Here is a 16,598-nt window from a genome sequence, read left to right as displayed (position 1 = left end):
ACGCAGATTTCGATTTCGTGCACATACTTAAACATTCAAAAGTATAGATGGGCAACTTGGGACGTAAAATAATTATTCAAAAAATGGTTCAAATGGCTCTGAGCACTATGGGACTTAACATCTGTGGTCGTCAGTCCCCTAGAACTTAGAACTACTTAACCCTAACTAACCTAAGGACATCACACACATCCATGCCCGAGGCAGGATTCGAACCTGCGACCGTAGCAGTCACGCCGTTCCGGACTGCGCGCCTAGAACCGCTAAAAATAATTATTCGTTTGCAGTATTGAAAATGACACTTTTTATATGCTCTTGCGTTCTCATTCGCCCAGATTTCACCAGAGCTTCTGTTGTTTGTATTGTAATTTCACGCCATTTCTCTAGTAGTGCATTCTTTAGATCAGTTATGTTGGACATCTGACAATTCGTCATATCTTTGTCAAGTATATCCAGAAATTTTATGCTGGAATAATGTCTGTGGATTGCAGTGGTGTCGGCATCCAATAGGGAGTTGTACATGACAGCCACAGACTCATAGCAAGAGCTGCATGTTTTGGAAAATTATCTTGTGTAAAAAGACACATATCATTCACACTTCTGAAAAGATGTGGTTAAGATGTTTTCGTAAATCTTACGGTTCATAATTCCTTATGTAGATGTCGTTTTTACATCTCGGATAAAACAACAGGGGGATCGCTTGGTAATTGGTTTTCGTACGTTTTTGTTTCTGATGAAACATGTACATAATAGTTTTTGCTGTGCTGGTATGTCTACCAACGGTTTCTACTATTTCTTGTACATCTTCTCTTTTTCAAAACAACCCTGATGCAGATTTCTCTCTCTTCTTTTGTAGTCTCGCTACGTTTCCGATCTATATTCCTTAAATATAGCACATCAGCTTTAAAAACAGAGAGACAACTACAGTGGATGAAACTTAAGTTCGTAAGAAAATGGAGAGGTGTGGCTGTCAGTGCGGTAGCATACCCGGGGTCTTGTTTATTTGACGAATGCTTGTTTGACATCAATTGTGGATGCTTTTAAATAACGTGAATTTGTTCACGAATTAAGCAACGTATGAAATCCGAGAGCGTTTTATTTCTAAATATAGCTATTAACCGGTGTAAAAAGATAATTATTGTGCGTTTCTTAGCTGCACTTTTGTCACTGTGCTCGTTATATTCTATGCGCTAAGGTCGGACGAGTACCTTTGGGAATCATTGTATGTGAGTTACGAGATATATCGCCAACATTCTCCGTGTGGCTAAGCTGTAGTGGCGGGATGGGGAATAGTGGCCTCGTAAGAGCTCCGTCCCAACTTTGTCAGTTACGTCACTTATGAGAAGAGTAGTCAGGAGTATGCGAGAGAGAGGGTGGTAGGAAACATGTGAGAATAAACGTCGGAGTTGTAGACTAACCAACCGTCCATTGTGACCTTCCACCCAGCCACGAGACAAAGCGAGACCATTTTTACCTCACCTTCGCATAACTCACTGAAGAACTTCGAGAATCACATGTATGTGGCATCACTAAAACACAGTGACTTTTTTAACTGTTGTTGTTTGTACGCTGAGACAGGTGCAAAGACGTGAGCTGGTGCCAGTGCCATAGAGACTCGCACTTGTGCGAGTTCCACCAGTGCCACGGGCGACGCTGATGATGAAGACATCGACTTCAGTTGCCGGCCGAGTACAAACCGCCAGTGACCGGAAGGCAACAGACAGAAGCCTACTCGGAAGATAGAAGAGAAGCTGTCGCCAATTTGTTTACAAATCATCGTCCAGGACCGACTTAGACAGGGGCCGTAAGTGAACAGAGAGTTCTTGTAAACTGCATTTGCTACGTACTGTGGAGTTTACCTACTATTATTTGTACTTAGCCATTGAGGGCCTTTTTTGTGTTATATTACATGCAGTGTTCGGACTTCATTTTTCGCCAAGTCATAAACATAAGTAAACCTTTTTAACTCATTTGTGTGACTTTGTTACAAATTTTCTGGAGAGTTGTAGAACCTTCGTTCTCCTATGCTTTTACCTGACCCTAGTGCATAACTGTGTAATAGCGGCAGGAAGAAACAATCTCAGAGGTGTACTGCACCAGAAGCCGTTTTACGAACTCACAAACTCGGCCTACCGTAACAAAAGTGATAACTCGGCTTTCACAACGGTAGTGACAACGCCTTTACAGAACTGGCGACGAGGGTTTACAAAATCCCCCTCTCTCCTTCCATGTCTCTCTTCACGCATCTCTGTCCATCTCCTCCTCTTCCCTTTCTCTGTCCATTTTCCCCTTCCCCTCTGCCTGTTCATCTCCTGCTCCCCCATCTCTCTGCCTGTCTCTTCCTCCCCTGTCCTGTCCGTGTGCTCTCTCTTTTGTCTGTCCATCTCCTCCTCTTCTCTCTCTGTGCCCATTTCTCCCTCCCCTATCTCTGTCCTCCTCCTCCTCCTCCTATGTGTGTCTATCCCCTCCTTTCCTCTCTCTGTTTCTCCATCTCCTCGCTGTGCCTTGTATCCGAGAGCAGCAGCGTTTCTGTTGTCAGTGCTAACAGACAAGCACCACTGCGTGAAATAACTGCAGAAATAAATTTGGGACATACGACGAACGTATATGTTAGGGCAGTGCGGCGGAATTTGGGGTAAATGGGCTATGGCAGCAGATGAGCGACGCGAGTCCCTTTGCTAGCCGTACGACATCGCCTGCAGCGCCTTTCCTGGGCTCGTGACCATATCGGTGGACCCTAGGTGACTAGTAAACCGTGGTCTGGTCGGATGGGTCCCGACTTCAGTTCGTAAGAGCTGATGGTAGGTTTCGTGTATAGCGCAGACTCCAGAATGCCGTGGACTCGTCAACAAGGCACTGTGCAGGCTGGTGGTGGCTCTATAATAGTGTTGCCTGTATTTGCATTATCATTGACTGGAAATGGTTCTGTTCGGCTACTTGGAAACCACTTGCAGCCATTTATGGACTTCATATTCCCAAAGAACAATGGGATTTTTATGGATGACAATGCGCCTTGTCACCGGGCCTAAGTTGTTAGCGATTGGTTCGAAATGGTTCAAATGGCTCTGAGCACTATGGGACTTAACATCTGAGGTCATCAGTCCCCTAGAACTTAAAACTACTTAAACCTAACTAACCTAAGGACATCACATACATCCATGCCCGAGGCAGGATTCGGACCTGCGACCGTAGCGGTCGCGCGATTCCAGACTGAAGCGCCTAGAACCGCTCGGCCACACTGGCCGGCTCGCCATTGGTTCCAAAAACACCTGGACAACCGGGGCAAACGAGTTGGTCACTCAGATCGCCCGACATGAATCCCATCGAACATTTGTGAGACGTAATTTAGAGATCAGTTATTGCACAAAATCCTGTACTGCCACCACTTTAAGGCTGGTTATAGAGGCAGCATGGCTCATATTTCTGCATGGGATTTCCAAAAGCTTATTGACTCCGTACCACGTTGAGCTGCACTACGTCGGGCAAAAGGAGATCTGACACAATATTAGGAGGTATCCAACGACTTTTGCCACCTCAGTGTAATTTTTAGGAACATGTTCTTTGATGCTTCGGCGGATATTTGCAATTTAGTTATCCAGTGTGCCGCTGGCGTTAGCACGAACAGACATTTCATGTGATGCTCAGTGCCGATGGAAAGCATCGGTTTCTTTCCCATTACAAACAAAATGATTTTAAAGTGGAATTTCAGGTTCCCTTCGACAGAGCTGTCCCGTATTAGTCCAGTGCGATATTAGTTTTGTCAATATGTATCAACAGGGATGAGGTATTCCAAAATCGACTGAGCAGCGCTGCTGAATGGCGATGTAGTCAACGTAGGCCAGGGAGGTGCTGGCCCTGCCGGAGTATAGGTTGCTCACCATGTATTACGGTCGCCATTTATACATATCGGTAAAAGCAATATCGAACTAGACTAATTTCTGACTGCTCTATCAAAAGGGCAGATTATATATACGGGTAGCACTACCATCGATGACTGGATGACTGGTAATCCATACATATCATAAAAAAATGTGTGTGTGTGTGTGTGTGTGTGTGTGTGTGTGTGTGTGACTGTATGTTCTACACTTCCTCCTCTATCACTGCACCAATTTCAACCAAAGTTGCTACACATATATCTTACTCTCAGGAGACAATCGCTGTGCTGATAAGAACCACCTGGCAACTAAAAGAGTGCGGATGAAAAACTCCAGAAGTTATTGATTGTGTAATTGAGAATCCGACCACCTAGTGACTTGCAACAAACTTTGCGTATAATTTAAAACCTTCAAGAAACTTTTTCTCGGTGACACCCCCTGCAAAATGATGAAAGGAAAAATGTTTATCGCTTGCCACTTTTACCCTAATGTTTATCTCTGGCTACTATTTCTCTGTTCGTGCAGTAAGAGTATCGCATGAGGCATGAGGTAATAATTTATTACTTCTTTACTACTTACTGTATTCGCGACGCATTTCATAGATAGTATGCACATATAGCACTGAATGTAAGTGCAGAAATATGTCACTGTACGACACATAGTTCGGGAGATGTGACGTCGTAAACAAAGAGATGCGTGAAAAACTGCCTCATAGTGCATAACGTTTAAATTTATTAGATCTTTGCTACTTACTCTGTTCACAACACATTTTGCAGACAGTATCCACATCTGCCGCCGAATCCCCTACGAAACTACATCATCGTACGACACGTAGTTCAGGAGTAACGACATTATAAACATCAAACGCAAGGCCAGACGTTGTGTAATATTGTAACTTTAATTTTGCTATGCTGGTGTGTAATGTTGTAACTTTAATTTGGTATGCTGAGATCGGTGCTAATAGACAATGAAAGTGGGTTAAAAGCCGTGATCTGTCTGGGGACATTAACCGTGGATTACTGGGCAACTGTTTCATCAGATATTTAGCAGACTAACACTAATGATAATCTTTTAATAGTCATACAAAACCGGTAAAATATATATATAAAAAGGAGAATTTAAATAAAAAGAAAGAAATCAGTTTATACTTGGAAATTTATTTTAAGATTGTTCATTGAAATTTCAGCATATTATACGTGAGTTATAACTGAGCTGGTGCCTTATTTACGATTGAAAAGAATGTGAGATTGTAATCTTACGGAACACATAAAATATGGAGCCAAGATTTGGGAAACTGCATACAACACTCCATTCATAAAATAACACACGAAGAACATTGAAACATAAGCAAGAAGAAATTAACCACAACCAACAGATTCAGTTTTTACCCAAAGAAATTACGTTCATATCACAATCCTGTCCGTCATGTAATTACCACACACTGGTATACTAAATTCATATTAACTCTTTGTGAAGTCTTCGCAAAAAGAATAGCTGAGGGCTACTTTGATGATTACACCACATGCTCCACGTGGTCAACTTGGTTTACACAAAGCGTACAACTCCACAATAATTTTGATAATTAAAATACATTAGATCGAAAAGCAATTGACAAAAGAAAAACCTTGAACTGGTTACTAACGTCTTACTATTAACCTGATGGGTCAAACAGTTATATAAGCACGTGGTACTGGTCTCGCAAAGTACACCCCACGTGGGTTGAACATAAAGAAAAGCATAAAGAAAAGTTGCTATACTAAAAAAAATATTCTCAAGACGAGACGTTATAATCTCACGCACATTCGGATTTAAGATTGATGAACTTAGTTAGAGTTACTGATCAACACGTGGTTCCACTTTACTCACAAAGTAGTAACAAAGCAACTACCGGAAACTAATCTGAACTTCACACGAGAATAATACTGCGCTGCAATTTAAGATAACATCGGATATTTTAGACCTAAACCCGAAATAAAGGTGATTAAATTTTCAGTTAGGCTGAACTTAAGAAATCCATTGTCCTACGGACTTAACAGACACGCGCTTAGCCGGAGATCTTACCACTTCAGACGCTCGCCACGGCCACACAGCAACTGACCTACCCTAGAGTGTGCTTCCTGAGGGAGGCTCACAAAGACCAACGGAAGTGGCCAGAGGGGCAGCTTCCTATACCAACATGACAATGGACGGACAGGACCATACTAAGGATAGAAACCTCTTTGCTTTTAGGAAGCGTAGCTACCTGTTCCGACGTTGGTCCTACTGTTCTCTAGCAGACAGCCTTGTCTGCTACCCTCAAGCATGCAACTAGAAATACATATGCTCATTCATCCTCTCACACAAAAGGGAAGGGGGATGACAGTATCTTATCATATACAGTACATAAAAGAAAGCGGATGTAGGTTCTGTATGAGACTGCGTGACATGAATTACATATAAGAATTACATATAAACTGTGCTTTAAAGTGTAGTAGTGTGACAGATCGTTCTTGTTTATGTGTAAAAGTAACACGTTCCACTGCTCAGTCTCCTCCCAGACAGTCAGAAACGCCACAGTACATTTAGAAGAGGAATTTATTCCATAAATGGCAACAGATTTAAGAAATTAAACATGAAAGGAATCCAACAGAGACCTTTCAGTTGCGTGGTACGGTTGTGGATGTACAGCTATAAATCAATGCCTGGTCAACGTCGGGTTTCTCGGCAAGTGCATTAGATACACGAACCTTCCTTGTGCATCAGCCTATCTGCTAGTAAAAATGGTTCAAATGGCTCTTGAGCACTATGGGACTTAACATCTGAGGTCATCAGTCCCCTAGAACTTAGAACTACTTAAACCTAACTAACCTAAGGACATCACACACATCTATGCCCGAGACAGGATTCGAACCTGCGACCGTAGAGGTCGCGCGGTTCCAGACTGAAGTGCCTAGAATCGCTCGGCCACACCGGCCGGCTATCTGCTAGTAAAAACCGTAACAAAATCCTTACAGCAATTCCTGATATTAGTCTCCACATGCAGACAGAAAAGCACAATGGGGGAACACTTTAATTTAAATATATAGGTAACCGTCATGCCCATCCTTGTGTGTGTGCGTGTGTGTGTGTGTGTGTGTGTGTGTGTGTGTGTGTGTGTGTGTTAGCGGCAATACCGCGAGTCTTCGGCTATGCTCGCGAACTCGTGCACTCGATCACCTTTACACACTGGTGTAGTTCACTTGCACCCGCCAGCAGACGCAAATGACGTGTTGTCGGTTACTTGGGCAGCAGAGGTGACTGAAGAGTAAAGTCTCCGAACACACGGAGACCGCGTGATCGCGGATGACGTCATAGGACCCCTGGCGAGTTTGAAGTGAGTTTACGGAGTTAATTTCTTATCTCTACTGTGCACGTCCACCAACATGGGTTGTTGCAGCGTTGTTTCTCTTCAGATACTGCAAACGAATTATCGCACGGTACTGCATTTTAGCAATGTTCTACACGGCTCCTCTAGCGGCGTGCTGCGGTGTTACGACACGCGAATTATTAATTACGTAACTGTATTTTCTCAAGGGCCACCAAACTCACTTCGACTCACGAATCGTTATAATGGTCACTTCTGTACACCTGCACCAGCAATGCAAGCACTGCGGTAGTAGCCGGCCGGTGTGGCCGTGCGGTTCTAGGCGCTTCAGTCTGGAACCGCGTGACCGCTACGGTCGCAGGTTCGAATCCTGCCTCGGGCATGGATGTGTGTGACGTCCTTAGGTTAGTTAGGTTTAAGTAGTTCTAAGTTCTAGGGGACTTATGACCACAGATGGTAAGTCCCATAGTGCACAGAGCCATTTGAGCCATTTTTGAACTGCGGTAGTCTATAAATATCTAAAAATGTCTAAGAAAACAATACTGACACACCTAAATCGACGCAAAGGTTTTATCGGGTACCAAGTTTAGGACAGAAACCCATGTCCAGGAATGTCATACAAAGACGCTCCTGCATGGGTACCACTGCAGCAGTCATTTTCTTCCATAACTTCCACGTCATTTAATGTCGCTGGAAGATGGTTCCTGACACTGGGTCCTTATCCCAAGTTTTAAATCAGAATCTTACGTGCAAAACCAATAGAGTTCCCATTTTGGCCAAAAGGGCGATCAGGTATTCGGGTAGGTGATATGCATTAAAATGGACAGCAAAACACGAAGAATAAGAAGTACGCCATCAGCGACAGTCACTGCATACCAGTACATAGAGAGCGTATATAGACAGAGAGCGGCCTGCGATGAAGTCGTTTGTGATGGACTGAGTGATCAGGACACCATGTTTTTACCAGCGATGCCTTTACTTGTGCTAATGTAATGCATGTGGGTCTGTTGTGTATAAATATCGGTTTCGTGACACATTATCAGTAAATGCGGATCTGGTACGTTTCGATGCATCATTGCAAGTTTTTTTTCTTACCCTAAGGAAACAGCAGAAAGTCGTTGTTTACCTGTGACATGGAATTCATACCAAAATAATTTCTTTTACAATGAAACATTTTGTCCTGTGATACGATTTTAGAAACGTCCAACCATTAATATTTCATAATTTCTATTTTTCAATAATTGATAAAGTTGAAGTGTAAAATTAATATCTTCGAACAAAGAATAAAAAGTCACATATTTTTACTGGCAAACAACCATCAAACAACAGAAAGATAAATCCTTAAAGCAACCCATCTAACGGCACTGGCGGGGAGTATATTTTCCCTCCGCTGCGAGCCCTTTTTTGTATATAAATATTGCGCAGGGAGCACATGATTGTTAGGCAATGCAGTATAGTGTATTGAGTTAAAGCATTTCATCTGAAATGGTAAAATACAAGTATTCTAGCCGCCAAAGAATATTCAAGTATGATCCATACGTTCATACAGAATCAGTGCGTGCAGTAAGGAGATTATTTCAAGAGGAATTTTCTGATGTTCAGGTTCCTAATCGAAGTATGATTCATGGATTGATAAATGAACTTCGTGAAACGGAAAGTGTTTTTGACAGAAAACGGATAACCACGTTCAGTACTCACAGAAGAAAATCTTGATAACATTGGCCATGGCCCAGAAAGGTCCCCTAGAAAATCAGTTCTACATCTTCCTCAGCAAATGGGAATTTTCTATGGCTCGGTTCTAACAGCTACAAAGTTACTGAAGTTTACAAAATAACTGTAGTACAAGAACTTAAAACGGATGACCCTGCAATGTGAATGGATTTTGAATAGGGCCCATGATAGAGAAGTTGACCCTTATCTAACTTATTTTGTGACGCATCATGGTTCCAACTAAGTGGATACGTTGATTCACAAAATAATTGTTACTGAAATTCTGAAAAGCCTAATGAAGTTCCTGAGCGCCTCTGCATGATCATAAAACAGGTGAGTGGTCCGCTATTAGCTGTGAGAGAATAATAGGCCTTACATTTTTCGAGGGAACAATTAACAGCGAGAGACATGTGGAAAACATTTCACGGCCTTTTCTAGCCAATTAAATGAGAGAGAACGTCATTTCACGACCTTTCAGCAGGACTCTGCGACGACACGTACAGCCAACGTCTCATTACAGGAAATAGAGTTGTTAGCAATAACATACGGCCTCCTCCTGCCCCTTGTTTAACCCCTCGCGATTTTTATCTCTCGGGGCAATTAAAAGAGAACATGTAGAAATCAAACTCACATACTTTAGACGAACTTAAAACTAAAAATCGTCAAGAAATTGCTGTCGTTTCTCACAGGGAATTGCAGACTGTAATGAGCAATTTCCCAAGCAGTCGTCAGAAACGCAGTTTCAGCACCTCCTTGCTTAATGTACGCGAGTAATTTACTTTTGTGTTTAAGTGTTTGCCGGCCGGAGTGGCCGAGCGGTTCTAGGCGCTACAGTCTGGAACCGCGCGAACGCTACGGTCGTAGGTTCGAATCCTGCCTCGGGCATGGATGTGTGTGCTGTCCTTAGGTTAGTTAGGTTTAAGTAGTTCTAAGTTCTAGGGGACTTATGACCTCAGCGGTTGAGTCCCATAGTGCTCAGAGCCATTTGAACCATTTTTTAAGTGTTCATGTTAGAATTAACTTAGGCGGCAAATCGTGCTGCATTTACTGCGGACCTCCTGTCGCAGCAGCCAGCATCGCCTGCCCGCGGTTGCGCTAACGACTGATCACCCTGCACAATCTGAGTAGCACAAAGACCTTCAAAATTGCTTCTCACCTGCTGCTTAACACTGGGGACACGGGATACTTTATGTCACAGGAGAATGCCTTATCAAACCTCGTTACAACTTTCTTAGTGTTTCCATGTCTGATCCGTAATTCTTAAATATATGACTTTTATATGATATGACTGTTGCTTTTTGTCGCCTTTGATGATGCTCACGTATAACATAGATTTATCAAGATTTTAATTTTTCAATGATTCGAATTCTAAGTACAGGAAAACGTACTCTGAATTCCCCCAGCCGGCCGGAGTGGCCGAGCGGTTCTAAGCGCTACAGTCTTGAACCGCGCGACCGCTACGGTCGCAGGTTCGAATCCTGCCTTGGGCATGGATGTGTGTGATGTCCCTTAGGTTAGTTAGGTTTAAGTAGTTCTAAATTCTAGGGGACTGATGACCTCAGAAGTTAAGTCCCATAGTGCTTAGAGCCATTTTAAATTCCCCCATTACAGCAAAAGTTATTTAAGCACTAATAATACATCGTGTGGGATTAAAGCTTATTAGCTGCTACAACCCTCCCCATGAACCATGGACCTTGCCGTTGGTGGGGAGGCTTGCGTGCCTCAGCGATACAGATGGCCGTACCGTAGGTGCAACCACAACGGAGGGGTATCTGTTGAGAGGCCAGACAAACATGTGGTTCCTGAAGAGGGGCAGCAGCCTTTTCAGTAGTTGCAGGGGCAACAGTCTGGATGATTGACTGATCTGGCCTTGTAACATTAGCCAAAACGGCCTTGCTGTGCTGGTACTGCGAACGGCTGAAAGCAAGGGGAAACTACAGCCGTAACTTTTCCCGAGGACATGCAGCTCTACTGTATGATTAAATGATGATGGCGTCCTCTTGGGTAAAATATTCCGGAGGTAAAATAGTCCCCCATTCGGATCTCCGGGCGGGGACTACTCAAGAGGACGTCGTTATCAGGAGAAAGAAAACTGGCGTTCTACGGATCGGAGCGTGGAATGTCAGATCCCTTAATCGGGCAGGTAGGTTAGAAAATTTAAAAAGGGAGATGGATAGGTTAAAGTTAGATATAGTGGGAATTAGTGAAGTTCGGTGGCAGGAGGAACAAGACTTTTGGTCAGGTGATTACAGGGTTATAAATACAAAATCAAATAGGGGTAATGCAGGAGTAGGTTTAATAATGAATAAAAAAATAGGAGGGCGGGTTAGCTACTACAAACAGCATAGTGAACGCATTATTGTGGCCAAGATAGACACAAAGCCCATGCCTACTACAGTAGTACAAGTTTATATGCCAACTAGCTCTGCAGATGATGAAGAAATAGATGAAATGTATGACGAGATAAAAGAAATTATTCAGGTAGTGAAGGGAGACGAAAATTTAATAGTGATGGGTGACTGGAACTCGTCAGTAGGAAAAGGGAGAGAAGGAAACATAGTAGGTGAATATGGATTGGGGGGAAGGAATGAAAGAGGAAGCCGCCTTGTAGAATTTTGCACAGAGCATAACTTAATCATAGCTAACACTTGGTTCAAGAATCATGAAAGGAGGCTGTATACATGGAAGAAGCCTGGAGATACTGACAGGTTTCAGATAGATTATATAATGGTAAGACAGAGATTTAGGAACCAGGTTTTAAATTGTAAGACATTTCCTGGGGCAGATGTAGATTCTGACCACAATCTATTGGTTATGAACTGCAGATTGAAACTGAAGAAACTGCAAAAAGGTGGGAATTTAAGGAGATGGGACCTGGATAAACTGAAAGAACCAGAGGTTGTAGAGAGTTTCAGGGAGAGCATTAGGGAACAATTGACTGGAATGGGGGAAAGAAACACAGTAGAAGAAGAATGGGTAGCTCTGAGGGATGAAGTGGTGAAGGCAGCAGACGATCAAGTAGGTAAAAAGACGCGGGCTAATAGAAATCCTTGGGTAACAGAAGAAATATTGAATTTAATTGATGAAAGGAGAAAATATAAAAATGCAGTAAATGAAGCAGACAAAAAGGAATACAAACGTCTCAAAAATGAAATCGACAGGAAGTGCAAATTGGCTAAGCAGGGATGGCTAGAGGACAAATGTAAGGATGTAGAGGCTTGTCTCACTAGGGGTAAGATAGATACTGCCTACAGGAAAATTAAAGAGACCTTTGGAGAGAAGAGAACCACTTGTATGAATATCAAGAGCTCAGATGGCAACCCAGTTCTAAGCAAAGAAGGGAAAGCAGAAAGGTGGAAGGAGTATATAGAGGGTCTATACAAGGGCGATGTACTTGAGGACAATATTATGGAAATGGAAGAGGATGTAGATGAAGATGAAATGGGAGATAAGATACTGCGTGAAGAGTTTGACAGAGCACTGAAAGACCTGAGTCAAAACAAGGCCCCGGGAGTAGACAACATTCCATTAGAACTACTGATGGCCTCGGGAGAGCCAGTTCTGACAAAACTCTACCATCTGGTGAGCACGATGTATGAGACAGGCGAAATACCCTCAGACTTTAAGAAGAATATAATAATTCCAATCCCAAAGAAAGCAGGTGTTGACAGATGTGAAAGTTACCGAACTATCAGTTTAATAAGTCACAGCTGCAAAATACTAACGCGATTTCTTTACAGACGAATGGAAAAACTGGTAGAAGCCGACCTCGGTGAAGATCAATTTGGATTCCGTAGAAATGTTGGAACACGTGAGGCAATACTGACCTTACGACTTATCTTGGAAGAAAGATTAAGAAAAGGCAAACCTACATTTCTAGCATTTGTAGACTTAGAGAAAGCTTTTGACAATGTTGACTGGAATACTCTCTTTCAAATTCTGAAGGTGGCAGGGGTAAAATACAGGGAGCGAAAGGCTATTTACAATTTGTACAGAAACCAGATGGCAGTTATAAGAGTCGAGGGGCATGAAAGGGAAGCAGTGGTTGGGAAAGGGGTGAGACAGGGTTGTAGCCTCTCCCCGATGTTATTCAATCTGTATATTGAGCAAGCAGTAAAGGAAACAAAAGAAAAATTCGGAGTAGGTATTAAAATTCATGGAGAAGAAGTAAAAACTTTGAGGTTCGCCGATGACATTGTAATTCTGTCAGAGACAGCAAAGGACTTGGAAGAGCAGTTGAACGGAATGGACAGTGTCTTGAAAGGAGGATATAAGATGAACATCAACAAAAGCAAAACGAGGATAATGGAATGTAGTCAAATTAAGTCGGGTGATGCTGAGGGAATTAGATTAGGAAATGAGACACTTAAAGTAGTAAAGGAGTTTTGCTATTTAGGGAGTAAAATAACCGATGATGGTCGAAGTAGAGAGGATATAAAAAGTAGACTGGCAATGGCAAGGAAAGCGTTTCTCAAGAAGAGAAATTTGTTAACATCGAATATAGATTTAGGTGTCAGGAAGTCGTTTCTGAAAGTATTTGTATGGAGTGTAGCCATGTATGGAAGTGAGACATGGACGATAACTAGTTTGGACAAGAAGAGAATAGAAGCTTTCGAAATGTGGTGCTACAGAAGAATGCTGAAAATAAGGTGGGTAGATCACGTAACTAATGAGGAGGTATTGAATAGGATTGGGGAGAAGAGAAGTTTGTGGCACAACTTGAATAGAAGAAGGGATCGGTTGGTAGGACATGTTCTGAGGCATCGAGGGATCACAAATTTAGCATTGGAGGGCAGCGTGGAGGGTAAAAATCGTAGAGGGAGACCAAGAGATGAATACACTAAGCAGATTCAGAAGGATGTAGGTTGCAGTAGGTACTGGGAGATGAAGAAGCTTGCACAGGATAGAGTAGCATGGAGAGCTGCATCAAACCAGTCTCAGGACTGAAGACCACAACAACAACAGCTGCTACAACGTACGATCCATCAAGGAAAGATGAAATCTATTCAGCCCATCTGAAATAAAATAAACGAAATTTTAATTTTATTTTTGGTTCTTGTCATTTCCAGATCATGCAGTTATGTGACTAAGTCTTCCATTAATTTGAACTTTATCATTTACTTCCATGTTCTTTAATCTATTGTTAAACAATGGATTAGAATTGCCGCTGTGGTATGACTTACCAACCTCATGTCTTTGTATAGTCAGTAAGTAGATGAACAGTTTAGTCATGGGCTTGTTCTCCACAGAATCGACAGCAGACCAACGCTAACAACAATAGCTCGCCTACCTGACAAGTGGGAGGAGAAGACAAAATATGTCAGGTCACTGAACAGGTGATTCAGCACGTAAAAAGAGATGGTAATGTAATAATCATGGGTGATTTGGAACGCTTTAGTATGAGCATGAAAGAAAACAAAGTTACCGGAGAATATGAGATTGTTAGTGGGAATGAGAGAGGAGAAACAGTAACTGCGGTAAATCTGAGATGGTAATAGCTAACACTGTTCAAAAATCACAAGAGGAGAAGGTATACTTGAGAAAAAAAAAACCTGGAGACATGGAAAGATTCCAGCTGGATTAAAAAATATTCAGATGGATTTTTCTGAAGTCGGATACTGAATTGTAAGGTATACACAGGGGCATTCAGATGACAATTTTGTACAGCTTAACAGAATGCTCTGGAAGAATCAGCGTAAAAACAGGTGAGATGATGCCAAGTTCGGTCACATCCCACATGTGTCCGATCGAGTACAGATGTGGCGAGTTGGGGCCCAGCACATGAACTGGAACTCGCCACTGCGTTCCTCGAAACACTACATCACACTTCTCATGACGCATTACCTTGTGGAAAAATGCCACTGCCTTCTGGAAACACGATCGTTATGAAGAGCTGTACGTGGTCTGCACCAGTGTACGATATTCCTTGACCGTCATGGTGCCTTGCGCGACCTCCACTGGACCTATGGATGGCCACGTGAATGTTCCCCACAGCATAATGGAGCCGTCTCCAGGAGAACTGTTCCCCTGGAAGACGACGGATTCGCGCCCTCCCATCGACATGATGAAGAAGGTATAGGCGTGATGAATAAGGTACCGGCATTCACCAGAAAATTCGACGCTCTACCACCGCGCCAACGTCCGGCGCCGATGGTCATGTGCCCATTTCAGTTGTAATTGCGATGTCGTGCTGTTAACATAGGCACATGCTTGGGCTGTCGGCTGTGGAGGCCCGTATTTAAGAGTGTGCGGTGCACTGTGTATCCGGCCACACTTGTACTCTGCCCAGGATTAATGTCTATTGTTAGTTCCTCCACATTTCGCCGCCTGTCCTGTTTAAGCCTACGACGTCCGACATCTGTAATGAGGGGTGGCCATCCAACACCACGACGTCTGGAGGTGGTTTCACCACGTGTTGAAGACACTCACCTCAGCACTCCTTGAACACCCGACCAGTCATGCAGTTTTCGAAATGATCGTGCCGAGCCCCTGGGCAATCACTGCCTGCCCTGTCAGACTCAGATAGATTGCCCGCCATCCCCATTCTACACACAGACAGCGCGCTCACTCTTAATAAACGCACCGCCCGTATGTCTGACAAGCACTTCATTCCTCGGCAGGTGACGCTGCTATCGCCTGGGCGGGTTTATATCGATAGCACGTTGGTGGCCATAATGTACTGGTTGATCACTGTGTGATCGGTATACAAAATTCTTGGAAGCTGGCTGCATATGGAAAGGGAAGAGCACTTGTCGGCCACACACATCTGATTGATAAGTGTTCAAATGGTTCAAATGGCTCTGAGCACTATGCGACTCAACTTCTGAGGTCATTAGTCGCCTAGAACTTAGAACTAATTAAACCTAACTAACCTAAGGACATCACACACATCCACGCCCGAGGCGGGATTCGAACCTGCGACCGTAGCGGCCAGAACCGCACGGCCACTCCGGCCGGCGACTGATAAGTGTCGAGCGCATCCGAGATGCGTTTATACGAGCACTCGGAAGAACACACGACTGGCGAAACAGAAACTTCAGCTTCCCCAAACAACGGTGTAGCGTGAATTTCCTTTACTTTACGTCTATGGTCACAATTTTTGTCATCAGACCACCGGTTTCGGTCTATAATGAGCATCTTCAGGCCTGTTTTATAAAAACATATCCTAATATACTGGAGCCATAGTGCCCTCAGGAAATTAGGACATGTTTTTATAAAACAGATCTGAAGATGGTCATTACAGACCGAAACCGGTAGTCTGATGACAAAAAAAGAAAAGAAAATTGTGACCATAGATATAAAGTAAAGGAAATTTATTCTATCTTCAGGTCACTGTTTTATTCGCGATCATGTCACAGCTTGTGGAACTGTGTAGCGTCTTCTGAACACACGTATATTTTTTTAAAGGCACTGTAACGGAACTGAAATGATGGTGGGCTGACAGTAATTTGGAGCCCGCGCGTCGGAAACGGGCGCGCTTGTGTGAGACTGCCAGGGAGCGCACCCTGATGCCATCTATTGGCGAAACTGGGAATTAGCGCTGCCTGTCAGACAATGCACTAAGCTCTCGGAGTCAAATGTATTCTTTTTCTTGGTAATTATAAGTTATTACTGTATAATTTAATGTTGTAAAGCGCTAGTAGTAAATTATTATGACTGGTATGGACTCCAGG

This window comes from Schistocerca cancellata, chromosome 9, assembly GCF_023864275.1.
Source record: "Schistocerca cancellata isolate TAMUIC-IGC-003103 chromosome 9, iqSchCanc2.1, whole genome shotgun sequence".
NCBI classification, from domain to species: domain Eukaryota; kingdom Metazoa; phylum Arthropoda; class Insecta; order Orthoptera; family Acrididae; genus Schistocerca; species Schistocerca cancellata.
The sequence above is the reverse complement of the archived record's forward strand: the minus strand, read 5'-3'. Positions refer to the sequence as shown.